Source organism: Peromyscus californicus, unplaced genomic scaffold, assembly GCF_007827085.1.
Source record: "Peromyscus californicus insignis strain IS unplaced genomic scaffold, ASM782708v3 Scaffold_13__1_contigs__length_99412109, whole genome shotgun sequence".
NCBI classification, from domain to species: domain Eukaryota; kingdom Metazoa; phylum Chordata; class Mammalia; order Rodentia; family Cricetidae; genus Peromyscus; species Peromyscus californicus.
Genome location: NW_026294424.1, coordinates 14,050,954 through 14,075,896, shown reverse-complemented (window position 1 = coordinate 14,075,896; position 24,943 = coordinate 14,050,954). Strand labels below are relative to the sequence as shown.

Here is a 24,943-nt window from a genome sequence, read left to right as displayed (position 1 = left end):
CCCTCACTATCTTAGTTTCTTTTTCTATTGCTGTGATAAAATAACAAAACAAACAAAAGTACCCAAAACCCTCAGACATAAAAACTTAGGGGAAAAAAGGATTTATTTTGGTTCATGGTCCAAGTTACAGTTCACAATGGTAGAGAAATCACAATGGCAAGAACCTGAAGGAGCTGGTTATCTCATATTCATAGTCAAGAAGCAAGGATGAATGCACGGCTGCTACTCCATTACGCAGTCAAGCATCCCAACTAGGGAATGGTGCTGCCCATGATGAGTGAGTCTTTCTACTTCAATTGACATAATTAAGGCATCCCTTCACAGCCATGCCCAAGAGTCCATCTCCTGTGTCATTCTAGGTACTGTCAACTTGACAGCACTGACTACCACAACTCTAGATATCCTTGTTCATCCAAACAAGCACTAAGCGCCAGCTTTACTGCCCTAGTGTCTTGATAGTTCCTTTAACAAATGAATTACTCCATTATCCTGAATTCAGCTATACTTCAAATTGATGATGTGGGCACAATGAAACCAGGTTCTTGGCCAAATATCACACAAATAGCTTCTAGCCAGGTTTCTGATAGAGATTATGTTCACTTCTGAAGCCTTATGAGCTGGGCCTCCACTGACCATGTTTCTCTCAGCATCAATGCTTTTTGGGCTCCCACCAGAATATTCCATTATTTTCTGTTGACAGCGTTCAATGGCTTTCCTAATGTGAAGTTCCAAACTCTTCCATATTCTTCTCACACAACAGTTCCAAGGGCCTAAGAACCATATGGTAATATTTATCTCAGCAAAAGCTACATTTCTTGTTACTAAATTCTTTTCCAGTTGCTGTATCTGCCCCCTCTCTCTCAGTGCCCACCCAGCCTACTCCCAACTGGCCCTCCCCTCCTCATCACCATATCCCAGCCCACAGTTCCAGAGGAAGCACCTTGCCGACCAGAGGACACACTGACCACCAGAACTCCAGGCCCTCAACTCTGATGGAGGACTCTCACCTGAACAAGAGGCCACTCCAGCTGCCAGAACTCTAGCCCTCAACTCAAGCAGAAGCCCCCAGTAGACTAGAGGCCACCCTAGCTATCAGAAGTCCAGCCTCCAATTCAGGTGGAGACCCTCTACTCAACAGCAGGCCACTCTGGCCAGAAGACCAGAGAGAAAACAGAAACCAAGGAACAAAACACCCAGTCAACAAAGACACCTCAAAAATTGGTACTTAGACCTATAATCACCCAAAACCCAGATGCCTAGATGCCAGGGTAAGAACACAGCAGCCAAGGTAATATTACCACTAGAGCCCAGCTATCCTACTATACAGCAAGCCCTGAATATCCCAATACAGCTGAAGCACATGACCTTAAAACCAACTTTATGAAGAAGATAGAGGTTCTTGAATGAATAAATCCCTTAAAGAAATTGAGGAAAAAACTAACAAAACATTGGAGGAATTTTTTTTTTTTTTAAAAAAAGCCAAAAAAAAAAAAAAAAAAAAACCAAACAGCTGAAGGAAACAACCAAAACTGTTCAAGGCCTAGAAATGGAAATTGAAGCAGTAAAGAAAACACTGAGGAAATTCTGGAAATGGAAAATCTAGGTAAGTGAACAAGAACTATAGATGCAAGCATCAACAAAAGTATTCGAGAGATGGAAGAGAGAATCCCAGGCATTGAAGATATGATAGTAAAAGAAAATGTTAAATCTAATAAAATTCCTGACACAAAACATTCAGGAAATCTGGGATACTATAAAAAGACCAAACCTAACAAAAATAGGTATAAAAGAATGTTTGTTTTTGCTCTTTTGGGGGGACCCACCACCCAGTTCCCAAATAAATCATACATGGAGGCTTATTCTTAATTATAAATGTAAGACCTTAGCTTGGCATATTCCTAGCCAGCTTTCCTTAACTTTAAATTACCCCATCTATCTTTTGCCTCAGGGCTTTCTTTTTTCTATTCCTGTATACTTTTCTTTGTTTCTTACTCCATGGCGTGCTGTATAGCTGGGTGGCTGGGTGGCTGGGTGGCTGGTCTTCCTCCTTCCTTTCTCATTCTTCTATCTTTTCCTCCCAGATTTCTTCTTCTATTTCTTCACTCTTCCTGCCAGCCCCACCTATCCTTTCTCCTGCCTCACCATTGGCCATTCAACTCTTTATGCTGGGGACGTTTTTCTGTATGCTGTGAATGTGTTGCTCTGATTGATAGATAAATAAAACACTGATTGGCCAGTAGCCAGGTAGGAAGTATAGTATAGGTGGGACAAGCAGAAAGGAGAATTCTGGGAAGTAGAAGGCTGAGTCAGGAGATGCTGCCAGTTGCTGCCACCATGAGAAGTAAGATGTAAACATAACATGTGGCAAGGTATAGATTTATAGAAATGGGTTAATTTAAGATATAAGAACTAGATAGCAAGAAGCCTGTCACGGCCATACAATGTATAAGTAATATGTCTCTGTGTGTTTACTTGGGTCTGAGCAGCTGCAGGAGCCAGGTGGACACAGGAAAACTCCAACTACATCTTTATTAGACCATGAGGTGTTTTAGACAGGCACAGTAATACAGCTTCATAGAGTTAAACAAATGCAACATAAACAAAAGAAACATGCCTTAAAATAATATTCCCCAACAGAGGAAGGAGAAGAAACCCAACTCAAAGGCCTAGAAAATGTTTTCAACAAAATCATAGAAGAAAAATTTCCTAACCTAAAGAAGGACATGCCTATAAAGATACAAGAAGCTTCCAAAACACCAAATAGATTGGATGAGAAAAGAAAGCCCCCATACCACATAATAATCAAAACACTAAACATACAGAAAAAGGAAAGAATATTAAAAGCTGCAAGGGGAAAAAGCCAAGTAACATAAAAAGGCAGACCTATTAAAATTATACCCAACTTCTCAATGGAGACTCTAAAAGCCAGACAGGCCTGGACAGATGTCCTGCAGACTCTAAGAGACCACAGATGCCAGCCCAGACTATTTATATCCAGCAAAATTTTCAATCACCATGTATGGAGAAATCAAGATATTCCATGATAAAGTCAAATTTAAATAATATCTATCCCCAAATCCAGTCCTACAGAAGGTACTAGAAGGAAAACCTTAATCAAAAAAGGTTAACTACACCCATGAAACGACAGGTAATAAATAATCTCACACCAGCAAAACCAAAATAAAGGAAGCAAACACACACACACACCACCACCACCACCACCACTACCACCACCACCACCACCACCACCAACAACACAACAACAACAACAAAATAACAGGAATTAACAATCATTGGTATTGATATCTCTTAGCATCAATGGACTCAATTCCCAACAAAATGACACAGACTAACAGAATGGTTGGGAAAAAAGGATCCATCCTTCTGCTGCATACAAGAAACACACTTCAACATTAAAGACAGAAATTGCCTCAGAGTAAATGAATGGAAAAAGATTTTCTAAGCAAATGGACCTAAGAAACAAACTGGTGTAGCTATTCTAATATCTAACAAAATAGACTTCAAACCAAAATTAATGGAAAGAGCCTGGGTAGGATGTTTCATACTCATGAAAGGAAAAGTCCACCAGGATGATCTTTCAGTTCTTAACATCTATGCCCCAAATGCAAGGGCACACATATTTGTAAAGTAAACACTAGTAAGGCTTAAATCACACATCAATCCTCACAAATTGGTAGCAGGAGACTTTGATACCACACTTTCACCAGTGGATAGGTTTTCCAGACAAATCTAAACAGAGAAACACTGGAGCTAACAGACATTATGAACCAAATGGGCCTAACAGATATCTACAGAACATGTCACCCAAACACAAAAGAATATACTTTCTTCTCAGCACTCATGGAACATTCTCCAAAACTCACCACATACTCAGTCACAAAGCAAGTCTCAACAGTTACAAAAAAATTGAAATAACCCTCTGCATCCTATCAGATCACCATGGATTAAAGCTGGATTTTAACAACAGAAAGCCTACACACTCATGGAAATTGAACAACTCTCTACTGAATGACTACTGGGTCAAGGCAGAAATAAAGAAAGAAATTAAAGACTTCCCAGAATTCAATGAAAATGAGTGCATGCATAATCAAACTTATGGAACACAATGAAAGTGGTGCTAAGAGGAAAGTTCATATCACTATGTGCCTACATAAAGAAATCAGAGAGATCTCACTCATACTAGCAATTTAGCACATCTAAAATCTCTAGAATAGAAAGAATCAAGCTCACTCAAGAAGAATATACTATAAGAAAAAAACCAAACTGGGGGCTGAAATCAATAAAATAGAAATGGAGAGAACAATACAAAGAACCAATGAAACAAAGAGTTGGTCCTTTGAGAAAATCAACAAGATAGACAAACCCTTATCCAAACTCATTAAAAGGCAGAGAGAGACTACACAAACTAACAAAATCAGAAATGAAAAGGTAGACAAAATAACAGATACTGAGGATATCCACTGAATCATTATGTCACACTTTAAAAATTTGCATTCCAGAAAATTGGAAAATCTAAAAGAAATGGACTTCTACAATAGATACCAATTACCAAAGTTAAATCAAGATCAGATAAATAATTTAAAGAGATCCATAACCCCTAAGGAAAGAAAAGCAGTCATTAAAAGTCTCCCAACCAAAAAAAGCTCAGGGTTAGATGGTTTTCATGCAGAATTCTACCAGACTTTTAAGGAAGAATTAATGTCAATACTTCTCTAATTATTTCACAAAATAGTAACAGAAGGAACATTGCCAAATTCATTTTATGAGGCCACAGTCGTTTTGATACCCAAACCACACAAAGACTCAATGAAGAAAGAGAATTACAGACCAATTTCCCTCATGAACATGGATGCAAAAATACTCAATAAAATAAAATATAAAATACTCAATAAAAATTTCTACCAGGGAATTCCTACAGATGATAAACACCCTCAGTTAAGTGACTGGATACAAGATTAACTAAAAAAAAAAAAAAAATCAGTAGCCCTCCTATATACAAATGACAAATGGGCCAAGGAAGAAATCAGGGAAACTACACTCTTCACAATATCCACAAATAACATAAAATATTTTGGGGTAACTTTAATCAAGCAAGTAAAAGACTTGTATGACAAAAATGTCAAGTTGTTGAAGAAAGAAAATGAAGAAGATATCAGAAGATGGAAAGATCTCCCATGCTCATGGATCAGTAGAATTATTATAATAAAAATGTCCATCTTACCAACAGCAATCTACAGATTCAAAGCAATCTTCATCAAAATTCCAACACAATTCTTTTTTTAATTGATTCCTTGGTAATTTCATATCTTGCACCCCAATTCCACTTATCTCCCAGTCCCTCCCTCACTTTTACCCTTGTAGTGCCCCCCAAGAAAACTAAAAAGGAAATAATAAAAATAAGATAACCAAAAAGTAAATAAATACATTAAAAAATAAAAAATACAAGTAAGAATATCAATATCAATTAAAAACAACAACAAAACGCAAACAAGCAAATAAACAAAACCAAAAAACTTCATTCCTCTATCTTTGCTGCTTTGCCTTCTGGACCATCAATACTGGACCCTCACAAAACTCCTCAGATATCCTGCTGTTATCCCAAGTCATAGAGATCATGAGACTACGGTTCCAGGTCCTTCATGCACTCCAGCAGGTCATATATAGGGTAGATGTTGGGGCATGCCAGCTCAAAGTTCCCAATATGTACCTGGGTGGCTGCTGAGTTGGTCAGTCCTGATTTCTGGGACCACTCCCCTCAGGTGAGGGGTGGGGCCAGTTCAGGGAGGCCCACATACTTCACTGCATGGTTCAATGCATGGTTCTCATGGGCCCCTATGGTAGCACATCCAATAGGCATCAACACAGACCCCAGTTTCGGCAGGACCACCGACCCAGACATAGCCAGCAGCATCAGCTTGGGCCCGGATGTCACCATGGTCCTGGGTGGCGGAGCAGGATTCTCAGACTGACATGGCCTGGCAGCAAGGTGGTCCCTGAACTCCAGAGATCCTGGCTAAGGAAGGGCCACAAACCTAGACATGGCCCTCGGCTGCAGCTCAAGCCCAGATGTCTCCATGGCAGACCAGGCTACTCAGATCAGGATGGCCCCTGTGGTGGCATGGCCCTTTGGGCACCAACATGGTCGCCTGTGTCAGCCCAGACTCCAGGCATCCTCAAGGGCTTTGATGACAACAAGAGCCATGTACAGTTTTGTACATACAGACCGGGATGCCTCTCTCTCCCTCCCACACCTCCATACAGTCGCTCACCATAATGGTGCCTTAGCACCCAGGCCCTTGATTTCTTCCTGCCCTTCCAGGGTAAACTGCTCTGGGTGAGTGTGTGTGAGTTCATCTCTGCTGCTCAGTGCTAGTGATGCTGAATGGGCCCTTGGTTTCTTCTGCATTCCCATGGCAAACTGCTCCGAGTGGTTGTGCAACACAATTCTTTACAAACCTTGGAAGGACAATACTCAACTTCATATGGAAAAGAAAAAAAACGCAGGATAACTAAAACAATTCTGAACAATAAAAGAAGTCCAGAGGTATCACCATCCCTGATTTGAAGATGTGCTACAGAGCTGTAGTAATAAAATCTGCATGGTACTGGAATAAAAACAGACAGGCTGATCAATAGAATCAAATTGAAGATGCAGACATAAATCCATACACCTATGGACACCTGATTTTTTTAATTAAGAAATTTTCTATTCATTTTACATACCAACCACAGATCCCCCTCTCCTCCCTCCTCTGGCCCCTCAACCCTCCCCCTCCAACTTACCCCTCATTCCCACCTCCTCCAAGGCAAAGCCTCCCACGGGGAATCAGCAGAGCTTGGTACACTCAGTTGAGGCAGGTCCAAGCCCCTCCCCCAGCACCAAGGCTGTGTAAGGTAGACACCTGATTTTTGATAAAGAAGCCAGAAATACACAATGGAAAAAGGAAGCATCTCCAACAAATGGTGCTAGTGTAACTGGATACCTGCATGTAGAAGAATGCAAATAGATCCATATCTATTACCATGCACAAAACTCAAGTCCAAGTGGATAAAAAACCTCAACATAAAACCAGACACACTAAATCTAATAGAAGAGAAAGTGGGGCATAGCTTGAATGCATTGGCACAGGACACAACTTGCCAGAAAAAAAAACCAATAGCACAGGCACTAAGATCAGCAATTAATAAATGGGACCTCATGAAACTGAAAAGCTTCTGTAAGGCAAAGGACACCACTGTTTGAAAAAAAATGACAGTCTACAGAGTAGGCAAATAGTTTCACCAACTCTACGTCTGACAAAGAGCTAATGTCCAAAATACATAAAGAACTCAAGAAACTAGACATCAACTTACATTATAAGTTGATATTAACTATTAAGTAAAGGATAATCATACTACAATCCATAGACCCAGAGAGGCTAAGTAACAAGAGGTCTTAAGGGAGGAATGCATGAATCTCCCTGGGAAGGGGAAGTAAAATAGATTTTGTATGTGGACTGGTGGATGGGTGAGGATGGGAAGAGGAGAGATCAAGTCAGGGTTGGGGAAGGGATGGAAGGATAGAGTACTGGGAGAGATGACTGAAATTGGGGGGACATTGTGGGGGCAATTTTGTAACATGCCATTTACCTATGCTCTATACTTCTCTGGACGTTAGTATGTGTTTCTTGCTTGATATTGTTTGCATTGGTTGTACTTCCATCTTATCTAGGTCATTATCCCTCATTATTCCTGGACAATATTTGATAACCATTCCTTTGTATATAGTCTTGTATTAGGTTAGAACTTTCTTATTTAGACAAAAAGGGGGAGATGTAGTGGGTAGCCATTCCAGCTTTGATCTGGAAGTTCCAACCCCCATTGAGACTTCGGCAACTGCCACGCCTACAAGGCAGGGCCAAGGGAGGCGCCGGGGGACCTGAGATCTGGATCGGCGGGCGCTCTCTCTGTTGCGGGACCCTGGACTGGAGAGGTGGACTGAGCAGAGCTCCAGAGAACACCGCTGGACTGTGATACACCTTCCCCAGACTCCGCGACCTACCTATTCCTTAATTTGTAAGTTACGCCATTAAATAAATCTCCTTTTAACTACGTGGAGTGGCCTTAATAATTTCACCAATAGGCAATGTAGAAACTGAGTGCAGTGGAAACTCCCTGGAATCTATGATAGTGACCTAATGAACAATTGGAGTAATGAGGGATATGGAGCTTGAACTGGCCATCTTCTATAACCAGACAAGATTCCTAGCAGTGTAAATGGGACACCAACCCAGCCACAAAACCTTTCACTTACAATCTGCCCTGCCTGCAAGAAGTGTTGGAGTAATGGTGGTACAGAACTTATAGGAGAGGCCAACCAAAGACTAGTCCAACTTAAGGCCCATGCAGGAAAGGGAGCTCATGCCTGATACTGTCTAGATGGCCAGGAAACAGAGACTGGACAGCCCAGTGACCAAGGATAGAACCAAACATGACTGGAAAAAAGTCAATGAAATGATTTCCAATGATATTCTGCTATACTTATAGATCAATGCCTAGCTCAATAGTCATCAGAGAGGTTTTGTCCAGCAACTGTTGGAAGCATATGCAGAGACTCAGTGTCAAACATTAGGCAGCGCTTAGAGAATCCTGCAGAAGAGGAGGAAGAAGGATTGTAGCAGCCAGAGGGGTCAAGGACATCTGGAAAACACAGTCCACAGAATCAACTAAGCAAGGCTCATGGGGCTCACAGAGAATAAAGTGACAATCACAGAATCTGCATGGGACTGTGCTAGGTCCTCTGCATATATGTTATGATTGTGTATCTGGGGGTTCTTGTGGGACTCCTAACAGTGGGAGTAGGGGAGTTTCTCTGCCTAGGCTTAGGAACCTTTTCCTCCTTCTGGGTTGCTTTATCCAGCCTTCACATGATGGTTTGTGCCTAGTCTTACTGTAATTTGTTATGCCACATTCAGTTGACATCCCTGGGAGGTCTGCCCTATTTTTGAAGGGAAATGGAGGAGGAATGAATCTTGGGGAGAGGGGAGGTGATGGTGGGGGACTAAGAGGAGTGGAGGGAGGGGAAACTGTGGCCGGCTTGGATATAAGATATGAGAGAAGAAAAAAAAATAAAAAGTTTTTAAAAAATGAATCAAATAAAAGTTCTAGGACAATTAAATCTTAAACAGTCTATGACACAGGGACTATAGCCCTAATTTACAACATAAGATGAGAAAACTAACCTCTTACATCATAGTTCTTGATTTGTGAACATTATTTGTCCATGTGTAGTAGTCCCCTCCCTACTGCCTATGGCTCACATGAATATACCTTCAGGGCTCGCTCAGTTTTAATTTCTTTAGCTTGCTTCCCTGGGTCTGAAAGTGCAATTATGTCTCCCATTTCCTGTGTGTTTTGCAAACAATCTATAATAATTATACATATGGAATATGAGCAGTGTCTGCCTCTTGTCCCAAGCTATAAACTGCTATGTTCCATTCACGTTTATAGACCTGGATCTGGTGAAGAGTTTGAGCCCATAATTAGTATTCCAAAAGTATTCAGGGGGAATGAATGAGAGTATAAATGTCTCCCCAAGTAGATATGGTAGCCCTGAATTAAATTTGCTTTATCTCTTAGGCATGAATTAAATGTGACCACCAACCAATTTGTGATCAAATAAATGAACCATTAATTGATGCTTTGGAGCATTTATAAAACAAGCTTGGAAAAACAAGAACAAACCATTTCTAGGTATTTGAAAGGAGTCTATGCCTCTTATCAATAAAAGCAAACAGAAATTTTACCAGTTATGTTACCATAAAACACTGTAGCACAGTGACCACAAGGAGAAAGAATTAATTTTAACTTTGTTTGTGTGTTCTTCATGTATGATGTAATTTCCCTTTAAAATACACACACACACACACACACACACACACACACACACACACACACACAATGCTGATATAGACACTAGAGACCATAAAATAACTCAAAAGTACTGTGGAACAATCCTGGAACTGAATATGTGGAATTGAAAAGAACTGTGGAATATGAATATGTATTACTCTCTTATTGGTTAATAAGAAGCTGACAGGCTGGTAGCTGGGCAGGAAGTTAGGTGGGGAAGCCAAACTGAGGATGATGGGAAGGAGGGTGGAGTCAGAACAGATGCCAGCCAGCCACCAAGCAAGCAGGATGTTTAAAAATGAGGTAATAAGACATGAGCCATGTGGCAAAGTATAAATAGAAATATGGGTTAATTTAAGTGTAAGAGTTAGCTAGTAACAAGCCTGAGCTATCAGTCAAGCATTTATAAGTAATATTCAGCCTCTGAGTTGGTTATTTGGAACTGGGCAATTGGGATAGGAAATGTCCATTTACATATGGTGTCCAGTATAGGGCCAAAATTTCCACATAAAACCTGACAAAGCTTAAAAAAGGATTCTAGATACATAAGAACAGAGTCAAACACAGCTTCTTGGTAGCTGCCTTTTCTCCAGAGGGCTCTGTTTGCTGGTGGTGAGCATATGATGGCTCCTTTAAGAGATGGCTTCCTGGCTCAGTGTTAGTGGCAAAAACAAGTGTTTTTGTTGTTGTTGTTGTTGTTGTTTGTTTGTTTCCAGACAGGGTTTCTCTGTGTAGTTTTGGAGCCTGTCCTGGAACTCACTCTGTAGACCAGGCTGGCCTTAAACTCACAGAGATCCACCTGCCTCTGCCTCCTGAGTGCTGAGATTAAAAGCATGCACCACCACCACCAAGCTACAGATGGCTCTTTTAAGAGGTCCTACTACTTAACACTTATATGGTGTTTATGAGCAGCCAGTGGCTCGCTACTTGGTGGTGGCATGGACCCAGAAACTTTCCAGAGTTAGAATGGTAAACATGGCTTTCAGAGCTGATGATAAACATACCTCCACCATGAGACTAGCCTCTCAGGGAACCAAGGGGGAGGAGCCAGCACCAGCACTCCATGATTTAAGTTACACAGCAGTTTTTTGTTTTTGTATTTTTTTCTCACACAGACAGAAAATGTTACAGATGCATAGTAAGGACAGATATAGACAAAAAGAGCCTCTAAATGCACCACAGTGTGTTTAATAAATATACACAGGCTTGGGAGAGAGAAGAGAGAGTATACAAAACATAGTTTAAGAATAAAATAGTGGGGGCTAGGGAGATGGCTCAGCAGTTAAGAGCACTGGCTGTTCTTCCAGAGGTCCTGAGTTCAATTCCCAGCAACCATGTGGTGGCTCACAACCCTCTGTAATGGGATCTGGCACTCTCTTCTGGTATAAATGAAAATAAAAAAAATTCATATACATAAAATAAATATTAAAAAAATAAAATAGTAAAGTCTTTTAAAAAGAAATAGAGTATGAAAAATTATAATAAGTCACATAAAGATGAAAAATACACAGAGAGTCTGGATTCTGTATGTTATTGTGCCGTCTCTAAAATTTTTGGCTGTTAAAAGACCTTGGATTATGGAAACTGCTAGATTAAGCCAACCTATATATTTTAAAAATATCTTGACTTCAAAATTTAAGTCCAAAGATATGTTACTTTGGGAAAGAGGGTCTGCTTTTATTCCTACAGGAAATGAGAGGCTCTGGATTCATTCTGGGTTAAGAAAAATCAGGTTTGATCAAGGAAGACCCCCTGAAAAATATCCAAAGGGAATGGATGGCCCTGATGATCCAACATTTCAGAGCACCTCTGTTGCAGTTCCCTCTGAGTCTTGCTTCTAGAACAGCTTCAAGGCTGCTGGCTGAGATGATCCTGTCTCACAAAATACTTCAGTCAGTACTTGACCATAATCCTGAATTTTTTCAGGGTCACCCCAAAATTACTAGCACCCCCAATCAACAGAAAGTAGTCTATAGAACTATGCCCACATTCCCCAAATTAAATTATAAATGCTTGTTATTGTTTGGGGGTTGGTGGTTACAAGTTATTATGGATAATGGTCAGGAAAAAGCTAAACAAGAGATTGGATTCAGGGATTTTGTTCTGAAAAGTAAAAGGGAGGGATATAGAAATGATAGGATAAAAGAGCAGATTATTGAATCTACTTTAATCCAAAAAACAACTATTAATCTTACATATTTTACATTAGTATGGATTTTTGTTTGTTGATACAAATTTAAAGTTAATTTTGTTATACTCTATGCATATTTCTACTCTTGTTTAAGGCATTATGCTTATGCAGCTCATTTTAAAATGTAATGTATAGTTAAAAATACAGATTAATAGTCAAACTTATAATGTTAGGTATGCTTTCAAGGTCATAAACAGAGATAATTAGATGAATTGCCTTCAAACACTTCAAAGACCGACAGAATATGGTATTTAATATGTTTAATAACCTAAAGCTTTTCATGTCAGTGAGACACATCTGCTCCTAGCAGCACCAATCTCCTTCAGAGAAGATACTGGGCACCTAAAAAACTACATATGGAGTGTGTTTTTTTTAATGGCAAAAGATATCCATGTGGGCAAAGAAACTGTCCTTGCCTCAGTTGCTGATAGTTACTTTCCAAACTGGAGCAGCAGGATGCAAGAAAGGCAATTGCCAAACTTTGCCAAGACAAGGTAGGACAGTCCTTCAGAATTTCCTGCATCACAGGAAAGTTTGTCAGATATTCTAGGCCTATAGACCAAAGATGAATGCCTCAGTGTTTGCAGAGGAATTTGGGGTGACTGTGCATACAGCCTGATGTCCCTGTCACTAGGTAACATTTCATCCTTCTGGGGTCTTTGATAGAGTTGAGGACTAAATAGTTATAATTATAGTTTTCCTTAGTTATAATAGAATGTAAATTAGATACAAAACTTTGGATTCACGAAAATAAGATAGATAATTAACTTTTTTTTTTTTTTTTTTTTTGGTTTTTCGAGACAGGGTTTCTCTGTGTAGCTTTGCGCCTTTCCTGGAACTCGCTTTGGAGACCAGGCTGGCCTCGAACTCACAGAGATCCGCCTGGCTCTGCCTCCCGAGTGCTGGGATTAAAGGCGTGCACCACCACTGCCCAGCAGATAATTAACTATTTTTTATTTTGCCAAATGCAAATGGATTAGATAGTGTTTCTGTAATTCTTACTTAATAACTTTTTTGTTGTATATAGTTTTACTATATTAAGGTTAAAACATTCCTTTTTAATTAGACAAAATGTGAAACGCTATGGAACAATCCTTTTCTATACTAAAAATATGTATTACTCTCATTGATTAATAAAAAGCTGACAGGCAAGTTATGTGGGAAAGTCAAACTAAGGATGATGAGAAGAAGTAGGGTAGAGTCAGGAGAGATGCCAGCGAGTCAGGATGCATAAAAATGAGGTAACAAGCCATGAGCCATGTGGCAAAGCATAAATAGAAGTATGGGTTAATTTAAATGTAAGAGCTAGCTAGTAACAAGCCTGAGCTATTGGCTGAGCATTTATAAGTAATATTAAGCCTCTGAGTTGGTTTTTTGGGGCTCGGCAGTTGGGATAAGAAACATACATTTACACAAAAGGTATTCTACTCTTTTTTTCCTCCTTCTGTATTTGTGTTATGGGAAAGATCCTCATCTCAAGTCCATGGCAACTGACAGATAAACCCTAGGAACAGAATTATATGACTTTAGATAGAATCTCACAGATGGTGAACTCAGAAGTGTAGCTAGAGTTTTCCTGCCAAGGCCATACAGTTTGTAAGCAATATAAGTCTCTGTGTTTACTTGGTTGGGTCTGAGCGGCTGTGGGACTGGCGGGTGTCAGAGATTTGTCCTGACTGTGGGCCAGGCAGGAAAACTCTAGCTATAAATGGCGTCCAACGTGGTGGCAAGAGTTTCCACCTAAAAACTGAAAAAAAGATTCTAAAACGGAGCTAAAAACAGTTCCTAATTGTCTCTCTCAAATGAGCGGCATCTGCCGGTTTGAGCTACTGGTGGGTTCCTAGTGTGTGCGCTGGACCTACAGTATGGCGGGAATGAGGCCTCTGCAAGTGGCACATTAAGCTACATGGTGGATTTAGCCTTTGCTAGTACAAAACAAAAAAAGAGGTTTCTGGGCTACACGCTGCTTGGATAAAAGCATAGACCCACGATAGCTCCCAGAGCTGGTGGTAAACTACCACCGCCATGTTGGGAAACTGAGGTGGGTGGAGCCAGCAGCCACAGCTGCTGCAGCTTAAAGCAATAGATTCACAATAAGACAGATTCAGATGTAATAGTTTAAAATGTGTTTAAAATATACATAGGCTTGAAAGAGACAAAAAAGGTGATATATACAGTTATAGAAACAAATACATAGTTTTTAAAAATAAAGTCTTTAAAGAGACAGTAAAATTAATATAAAAAGTAAGCCACATGAAGATGAATATTACACAGAGAATCTGGATTGTGTTGTCTTTGGGATTTTTAACTGCAGAAAAACATTTGATTGTAAAAGCTGTTGAGTTATGCCAAAATGTATATTTTAAAGGTACCTTGACTTCAAAATTTGGATATAAGGATATGTTGCTTTGGAAAGGAGATTCTGCTTTTGTTTCCATAGAAAGCCAGAGGCTATGGATTTGTTCCAGATTAAGATACATCAGGTTTGACCAGCCAAGACCACCTGAAAGGTCTCCGATGACACCATGGCCCAGATGATCCAACATCCAGAACCATTTCAAGGCTACTGGCTCAGACGATACACCCTCATGGACTACTCCATAATCCTAAGATATTCTTTGTGTCCCCATAAGATACAGCGCCCCCCTCCAGCAGGAAGTAGTAAGAGAAGCTACGCCCAAATTCCCAAATATATCAAGCTGACTTTGGAGATGTGTAAAGGTTAAAACCTTCCTTTTTAAGAAAAGAAAAGGGGAAGTGCTGTGGGATGGTCTGTATGTCAAATGTGTTGCTGATTGGTCAATAAATAAATCACTGATTGGTCAGTGGCCAGGCAGGAAGTATAGGCGGGACAAGGAGGAGAAAAAACTGGTAAGTGGAAGGCTGAGTCAGAGAGACACTGCCAGCCGCCATGATGAGAAACAGCATGTGAAGATGCCGGTAAGCCACGAGCCATGTGGCAAGGTATAGATTAATGGAAATGGATTAATTTAAGCTGTAAGAACAGTTAGCAAGAAGCCTGCCACAGCCATACAGTTTGTAACCAATATAAGTCTCTGTGTTTATTTGGTTGGGTCTGAGTGGCTGTGGGACTGGCGGGTGTCAGAGATTTGTCCTGACTGTGGGCCAGGCAGGAAAACTCTAGCTACAGTTGTGTCTGCTTAGCACCTTCTCAATAAGATGTAAAGTACTGGTAAGACACGAGCCACGTGGCAAAGTAAAGATTAATAGAAATGGGCTGAATATGAGTGAGAGCTAGACAATGATAGGCCTGAGCTATGGCCAAACAGTTTGAATAATGTAAGAGTCTGTGTGTTTATTTTATAAGTGGGTTCCGGAACTGGTGGGACTTGGTGGTGGGAGCTGGAGAAAAATTTTCCAGCTACACAGAAGGACTTTGTATTTTCTTCCAGACCTTCTCAGAGCCTAGCCACTTACAGACCCTTTAGTTTTCTCTGCTAATTGTTCTTAAGACACTAGTGGTCATATCAGCACATGGGGCAACTCTATTTACTGTAATACTTCGTTTTCTAACATTCTTCTTAAATCTGGATACACAGCACTGCTTCTCTACTGATTTGATATCTCCTCCATCACAGAAGCTTCTCAACTTGAGATGTAGATACATCCAATAAGCTCACAATAAGCAGAACATTTATTTGCTACACCCAGCTTGCTAAACATCCTATCTTCACATAGCCTACCTTAAATGTAATCAGGTTGGGTTGAAGATTTTAAATGCTACCACCTTGGGTTCAGGACTGTCTATATGTCACTCTCAAATCTGCTCCTGCCTGCTGAGCAGTAAATTCTGACACTAAATGGATAAACAAGGAGACCACTTTCCTGGTGGTCCCATGACTCCTTTTTGGGTAGCAAACTTTAGAAATGAAATATCTGTAAATGTATATGGGTTTATATTATGGTCAATATTTCCCTGTGGAGTTCATAGAGAATAACAAAGCTTATATTTTTCCTAGGAAGCTGCCTGAGGAAGGTTTTTTCTCATACTCTTTCATGTGTCCTCCACCTTTGAGAAGCAACACCCTTCTGAGGAGACAGGTTGATATTTCAGTGTCTCAATCCATCTTTCTCTTCATTAGGAAATGCAAAGACAAAGTAGTCAGCTCTCAAGTACCCCATTTTTGGTCTACAGTTTCATTTAGAATTCTCTTTTTTTTTTTAATTTTTTTTCTCCCCCCACCCCGAGACAGGATTTCTCTCAGAGATCTGCCTGCCTCTGCCTCCCAAGTGCTGGGATTAAAGGTGTGTGCCACCACCGCCTGGTTTAGAATTCTCTTGCTGACAAAGGGAAGATACTGATCTCCTTGTACTCAGAGAAACAGCATCTTTGTTTTTCTGCTGTTATTGCTGTGTGGGGCCTCTTTTATTTTAGGAACGTACAAATTAAAAGGAAGCAAACATAGGCCCAATCCCACAATCACAAGTCCTCTACACAATAAAGGACAGCTTCAGTAAGTATTGCATGCAGCTAAGGTTGTGTATGAGCACCTTCAGAAGTGGCTATGCATGTGTTTTGCCTCCTTCTTACAAATGATAACAAGATGGATCAGCATAATCCCACACACACTAGGCACCTGGGATGGACACCAGAACTAGTCAGAACATCTCCTCTTATCAAGCACTGGGTTCTACCTTCTTACGGGTTATGTCTGACTTTCTTGTATGACTGCTTTTTTCTATGAACTATAGCAAATGTAATGGAAGCAGAGGCTTGCAAAATGCCTGCACATGAGGATGCTCTGTACCTGTACTTACTATCGACCTGTAAAGTCAGTTTTATGAGTGGACATTGTGGTGGTTTGAAAGAAAATGGCCCCAGAAGGGAGTGGCACTATTAGGAGGTGTGGCTTTGGTGGAATAGGTATTGCCTGGTTGGAGAAAGTGTGTCATTGTGGAGGTGGCCTTTGAGGTCTCATATATGCTCAAGCCATGCCTAGTGTCTGAGACTACTTCCTGTTGCCTACACAAGATGTAGAACTCTCAGCTACCTCTCCAGCTCCACGTCTACCTGGATGTTGCCTTGTCCCACCATGATGATAATGGACTAAACCTGAAACTGTAAAGCAACTCCAATTAAATGTTTTACCTTTATAAGAGTTGCCATGGTCATGGTGTCTCTTCACAGTAATAGAAACCTTAACTAAGACAGACATAAAATAGATAGATGTTGGAAAATCAACTGGTCAGAAAAAATGGCAATCCATGTCAGATGTGGCACAGCTAATACCTCGAGTAATGAGAAGCAATAGAGTACTGATGAACTGTGGATCTGCTAAAGTGTTGGGTGGCTCTCACACTTGTCTCTGATACTCTGCAAGCAAGGGAGTGATAAGATGAACTGCTTGGCTTAAATGCAGAATTTGGAAAAGGTGGACAAGCCAGAACTCTCTAGGTGGAAGACTGAAAAATTTCATGTCTCTTTCTCCAACTAGCCACAGATTCTCAGGAAGAAAGACCCTTAGGAAAAATAATGGAAGCAATTTGTGTGTATGCACACATTCAGATGTGTTATATATCTTCCAATGTTAATACTGAGGTTCGATTCTTTTTGTGAGAGAAGTTAGACCAGGCAGGAACTCTAAGAGATAATTTGGGCTCTGCCCTTACAAATGTATTAATTCATTTACATGATTAATAGATTAATTATCTGGAGTGTGGATCTGTTGCAAAAGCCCACATCATGTGCTTCCTGTCACTTGACATGTGACTCCCAGCACCACCTTAGGACTCCATTTGCAAGGAGACCATTGTTAGATATGTCCCTTCAACTTTGGACTATATCCATGAGCAAAGTAAGCTTCTTTTTAAAATAATTTATTCAGCTTGTGGTATTCTGTCAGCAACAGAAATGAATTAAGCTGAGAAAGCTGGGGCTGAACACTTAAATGACTCATTAAAGCTTACAAAATGGAGAGGAGAGAATCAGTCTGTGCTTTGCTCCATGTTTGTGATTTCAAACCCAATTCACTAATGGTCACTTGTCAAAAAGCTTTCACCCTTAACCATGGTCCTTAAGGAATGTCATAGAAAGTCAGTATGAAAAGTAATAGCATTTCTACATGATGATTCTTAAAAGTTGTTTGCAAACACCAAGTCTTTATAAACAGATAGAAGCGATGTCAGCAAAACAGCTGCAGCCTTCCATCGCCTCCACAGGGACACTGAGCAGCCAGAAGGGATTGTCAGATCCAGTTTTGTTAGAAATGTGGAAAGTAGTCCAGGGCTTACAGCGAGCATGCAAATGCTGAATCAAGAGTAAGGCAAGCCAGGCATGGAAGTGCATGCCTGAAATCCCATCACTCAACAGGGTGAGGCAAGAAAACCTGGAGGTCAGCCTCAGGGCTACAGGGTGAGGTTTTGTCTCAAACAAAAAACAGAAGCATAGGAAAGCTTGAAGTAATTTCCAGTTAAAAGGAAAGAGGGGGTGCAAACCTTTTATTTGCTCTTGCCTCACCCCTTCTAATAGAACCATCTGGAAGATTGGAAATGAAAAAAATATTAGAGCAGTGATAAGCAAAATAGAGGACAGAAAACAAGAGAGAATTCAAATCTAAAAGTTGCTTTGTTTCAGTAAAATATAAGAACCACTGTCTCAAACAATGAAGATAAAGAGATCAAAATTACCCAAATCAGACAAGAAAGTGGAAACTAGTGGGTACAAAAAGCATTACATGATACTAGTGTGACCAAGCCCCACACCCCACTGACTGTATAATATGAATGAAATGAACAAATTGCTAGAAACACACAGCACATACATCCACTCAGAAAGAAATAGAAACTGTTTTTAAAAATTGGCAAAGTCAAAATACCTAATCCAAAGAACAGTTGAGAACTAGGTTCATTATTAATTTGACCAAACTTTTTGATGTGTATGTTTTAATTTGAATGTGCTTTGCTAGTACTGTATTATTTTATAAGCTGGTATTTGAGTGTACATGAGTAGCAGAATGTCTTTGTTACAAAGCATTACACTGTGAAGATCAATTCTGGTTTCTTATTTGACTGTTTTTGTTATTTGAAAATTTCAACGGTGTATTGAAAACATTCTGATTACCCTCTCCTCCACACCCTGTTTTTATCTCCCTACAATCCCTGTCAGCTCTTCCATCTCTACCAGTCCTTTCCCCAAATTCATGACTTTCCATTTACCTTTGTGACCCATTTATTTATCTGGGGCCATCTATGTGACCATTCAATTGGAACTCTCTGTTGGAGCCTGGTAGAATCATCAGTGGGCACAATGCTTCCCCCTCCCCCTGAATCTATCAGTAGAAGATACTTCACAGTGAGGGGCAGGGCACCCTGAGCCTCTCCACCCTCCATGCCTGACTGTTGATAGGCCCATCCTTGTACAGACTCAGCACAGGCATCCACAACAGGGGGTGAGTTTGTTGACTGCAATGGTCGACTCATGCCAGGTGACGGCGCTTCCTAGCCCTTCTGCCTGTCTTTCAGCTATCCCATTCTTTCTGTCTCTTACACAATATTCTTTGAACCTTAGAAGGGATGGTATAAATGTCTTTAGAGCTGAGCACTCGTCTGTCGCTCACAACACTTTATGCTGCCATGAGCCCCTGCATCCACCACTGGCTGGCTGGAAAGAGAGGCTCTCTGAGTAAGGCTGAGGGTATCATCTGTCTATGGGAATAAACGTAAATTTATCAATTTGCCAAAAAAAAAAAACAAAACAGTATCTAGTTTCTCCCTAGGTGTTTCTTTCTTGGTTTAATATATATATATATATATATATATATATATATATATATATATATATATATATATATATATATATATATATATATATATATATATATATATAAAATAAATATATATTTATATATATATTTATTTATATGTATAAGGCATAATGCCTAGACAGGCATTCCCTCCTGTGGTGTGGGTTCCAGATCCCAGCAGAGAGGAGTTTGGTTTATGCCACACCAGTAGTGCCATTCTTGCACAGGTGGGTGGGCTCATCCTTCCTGGCTGGTTGGTCTTATAGATTTTAGTGTTTATAGCTGAGTAAGACCAGTGATGCTCCCCGCCCCCTCCAAGCAGACCACACAGCATGTTCTTGAGCTATGAAAGGTAACTATCACAGAAAAAGCTTCCAGGTCAGTTCCACATTGACTTTTTTTTTCTGTAGTATATTTCCAAGGTGCAGAGTGTCTTCCAAAATAGGGTATTACATTAGCACAAGTCCTTCTCAAGCTCTTCCACATAATAGAAGAGAGGAGATCACTTTCTTGCAGTTGGTTGCAAGGGCCAGCATTACACAATCCCATAGACAGACAGGGACATCATAGAAAGCCATAAGAAAACATCTGCAATGAGCGTAGATTCAATATCCTCAACAAAATGCTATCAAATGGACTGTGACAACATATTAAAATCATCATACATCCTGATACAATGGTATTTATTCCTTGAATATTAAGGTGGCATGACGCACAGAAGTCCATGAACATAACAAGCTTTATTCTCCTCTTCTCTGCGTCCTGAGTGAGCCTGCCTCCCCTGTCTCCTGAGGTCTGCCCTCTGTTACTCCAGGATTCACCTGTCTGTGCTCCACCTGAATGACCCTGGGACTATATTTGACACTCACTCTCGGGTAATTAGATGCCCACTGAGGAACAATGGGGCGTCCTAGTCAAGCTTTGCACCTAACAACAAGCAATACCATAGCAAATAGAACATACCCTTCAGCACTGGTAAGAAAGAGCATTAGATACTACTAAAGAAGAAAATATATCATTAAACCATGACCCCAATTTTTTTTCTCCAACATATATAGCAAAATGCATCCATGCTTCTGAGACAAGAAGTATGCTAAATAAAAAAGCACCTCTTAGGTACCAAGTTATATGGCAACTGCATTAATTATTAAGAACCTAAGGTAAATATGCTTTACACACCATGATATATTTTATTTCTGCATTAATGGCTTTATGAAGGAGCATATTTATTTTTCTACTTTTAAATAAGGAAGCTAAGAACTCCTTGTCACATTCAAATGAGACTGTCATCAGTCATGTGCTACATAACAAGATTTAGTTCAATGGCACGTAGAATATGCAACAGAGCTTCCACAGATTACAGTGGAGCTGAGGCATGTCTATGGCTTAGTGTTTTTAGTGCACCTCTTCCATTCTGATATGCTTAGATGCACAAATATTTGTCATTGTGGAATTCTCATCTATAGCATTCAGGGCAGTACCACGATGCAGGTATGCACAGCCTGCGTGCAGGACTGTGTACACTCTCTAACATGAGGATGATGACAGATTCATTCAACAGTGCTTTACTCAGATCATACCCCAATCATTAAGTCAGGCATGACACTATCTCTCTTTGCCTCTATGTGATTTTTGGTAATTTTCTTATGATATCTAACATGTGTCAAACTGGTCACCCTGGACCAGGCTGTGTGACATTGAACAATAATCTTCATAGTCTCATCTAAAAAAGTAAAACATTATAATGGCTATTTCATCGAGTTGTGGCACACGGAACACACAGTGTGGTGCATGCCTTATATTAAGGGTGTGATAATAAATGGCAATCAGGAACAGGAATTGTATAAGCATACTTTGTGTAAGTCTGCTAATTTAATTTCTCTGTAGGTTTTGTATTTCACCAAGATTAAAAATAACTTTGGAACCTGCTCTGCCTCGTCTGTGTTTTGAACTGCAAGTTACCTGAGGACACAGCCTGGGTTTGGGGCCAGCAGCATCCTGGTGCTGAGCAGGCCGATGGTCCGCATCTCCTGAGATCAAGGGGGAGTGTGGATTCTAAGATGACCACCTGACCCCTGAGGATGATGACACCTCCCCCAAGAGAGGCTGTGATGGCTTGCAGTCATCAGAGGAGACCAACTGCCTTGCTGAACAGCTCAGCCCACACCCTGTATTAGCCTGAATATGTAGGGCCTCACCTTCAAGAAACAGCTTACAGCAAATCAAAGCCCACCCTGGCCACTAACTATTGAGGCTCCGTTGTTCCTCCCCCACTAACTCTGTCAGTCAAGCTAGGCTTCTGGCTTTGAGCAAGATTTGGGCATTATTTGCTAATGATGTTACATTTTTAAAGTGTGAGAAGGAAGGTAAAGATGAGGATTCTGGATCAAAGTAGGTCTGTGGTAAAGATGCTTCTTAGGGAAATTAGTTTCCCTTACCCATCCCTTCTATTACCAACATCAACAGTGGCCCTGGGTTTAACCTGGCTTCCATATGAATCTGCAGTTAAAGGACTCAGGCACTAGATGGCGAGTCAGTCCAAGCCATGGATGAATATTCAAAGTTTGAGGGCAAAGAGAGGGGTCAGTCTTTGTAAGAAATCAAGCAAGGAAAACATAAACTCTTGAAGTTGAAAATCTACAGGAGGACCCCCTCGTAGTCTAGTCATAGGAGGTGTGATGGCTATTCTTGGTTGTCAAATTTGATTACATCTGGAATTAACCAAAGCGCAAGTAGCTGGGCACACCTACAAGGGATTTTTTTTTTCCTTTTTTAATTCATTTGAAGTGGGAAGACCCACTTCTAGTCCATATCTTTTGAGGTGGTAAGATCCACCTTTAATCTGGGCCACACCTTCTGGTGGCAGCCTATATAAAGGACATGGAAAAAGTTCGCTTTTGTTCTTTGCCTGCTTGCCCTTGCTTTTGCAGGCAAGTCCATTCCTTCACTGGCATTAGATTCTGGTGTATACCAAAGACTAGCTGAGACATCCAGCCTCATGGACTGAAAAACTGTGTGTGTGTGTGTGTGTGTGTGTGTGTGTGTGTGTGTGTGTGTGTGTGTGTATGTATGTATGTGTATGCATATATATGTGTGTATGTATATATTCTTTCTATAAATTCTGTTCCTCTAGGGAACCCTGACAAATACACCAGGATAGCAAGAATTTAGAAGGAGGAGGCTAAGCACATGGCTCTCAACCCACTCCACCACTCTTCAAAACACTACAATATCAAAACACCACAAGAATAGCAACAACCACTATGTAGTGTTACCCCAGGTATAATCTTCTGTTCCTCAGTGTTAAAGTATTTATAAAGACTTGCTTAAAACATGGAACAGAATCATCTCCCTAAAGGGCTGAATGAAGAATAAATCTCCAGCAAGGGCTGATCAACAGCAAGTGCTGTGCTGTGAAAGGGTGCATACTTCCAGAATGGCCACTGGCCTTCGCCTCTTCTTCTAACTGGCACTATCAGCACTCATATCCTTAGTCCTGGAAGAACACAACCCACAGGTCTAGGATGCTGTGACCTTGACTCTCCAGGAGAGAACTATTGAGGTTGGCTTTCTATCTGACTTGTCAGTGGAAGGTAGTAGCCACAGGGTTTGGAGCAGACAGGTTGTCAGCATCCACTCTCCACAGAGCAGGTATCAGTAGAGGGGAGTTCAAGACCCTGCAACCTTTGTCAGGCTCCCAGCGCTCTGACTATTCAAGGCATCTCGAGGTTTCATGGATCCAATCTTTATCCTAGGCATGCAAGAATGACCTATAGGAAATGGAGATGTCAAAATGTCTGGAAGCCATCAGAATGAACATGGGAAGAAGTCCAGAGGAGTGAGGAAGAGACCTTGTGTTATGGAGTGAAAGTTGCATGGGTCTAGCCTCTTTCCAGCATTTTTTTTTTAATTCCATCTTCAGTGCCATGCCCCTAGGCTGTCTTTAGTCATATACCGCTGCATGACACTGTTACTAGGTGTGGCAGCTAGGTTTCATCATCAACTTGACACAACCTAAAGGCATCTGGGAAGAGGAATTAATTGAGAAATTGCCTACACCTGATTGGCCTATAATCATGTCCTGATTGAGGATGGGGAGGATCCAGCTCACTATGCATGGCGCCATCCCTAAGTGGGTGAGTCTGAGCTGTATAAGACAGCTAACTGAGATGAGTCTGGGAAGCAGGACTCCTCCATGGTTCCTACCTGCAGGCTGTTGCCTTGAGTTTCTGCCCTGCTTTCCCTCAATGAGGTACCGTGACCTGGTGGCATAAGCTGAAATAAACCCATTCTTCTCCTATGTTGCTTTAATTTTGCCATTTATCATAGCAACAGAAATCAGGCTGGACCACAGTGTTAAATGAAGCATCCTCTTTCCTCTTGGTAGCCGTCCTTCAGTCGCTGTCTGCTATGTGCTGGCTGTGTGTTTAGTACAACAGCTGGGTTGAATGGTGTATGTCAGCCAGTTGTTGTTGCTTCTGCTGCCACAAAACACCTGGCAAAGACAACTGAAGGAAGGAAGGAAGGAAGGAAGGAAGGAAGGAAGGAAGGAAGGAAGGAAGGAAGGAAGGGTTACCTTGGCTCATGGTTTGAGGTGGCACAGTTCATCATGGTGGGCAAGGAGCATGGCAGCTAGAATGTGAGGAGTCTGATCATATTGTATCCCAGGAAGGGGGGAAAAGGGAGATGAATGCTAATGCTCAGCTGTCATCCTCCCTTTTCTCTTCTTATTTAGTCTGGGAACCCAGCCTATTAGGTGGTGCCACCCACATTTAAGTTTGACCTTTCCCCATTTAGTTACAACTTTCTAGAAATAGCCTTGTGTACATGCCCAGAAATAAGTACCTGAGGTGACTCTAAACCCAATCAAGGTGACCATTAAGACTAACCATTGAAATGATGACCTCAGAAATTTATTTTTGCCTAGAACCTATCAATGAGGCCTTCTTTGGAAAGCCTTTGCAAATATAATAAAGTGAAGAATTTCCATATGAGATCATCCTGAATGACCCTGGTAGCCCAAAACCACCAATTGTCTTTTAAGAGTAAAGAAGAAAACACAAGTGAAGAAAACAGC

The 24,943-nt window shown here is 40.8% G+C and overlaps 1 protein-coding gene across 3 annotated transcripts in view; it reads right to left on the bottom strand.

Annotated features, from left to right (window-relative positions):
• Vwc2 (von Willebrand factor C domain containing 2) overlaps positions 1-24,943 on the bottom strand; it is a 155,489-nt gene that overhangs the window by 36,919 nt on the left and 93,627 nt on the right. The gene's annotated exons all lie outside the window — the stretch shown is intronic.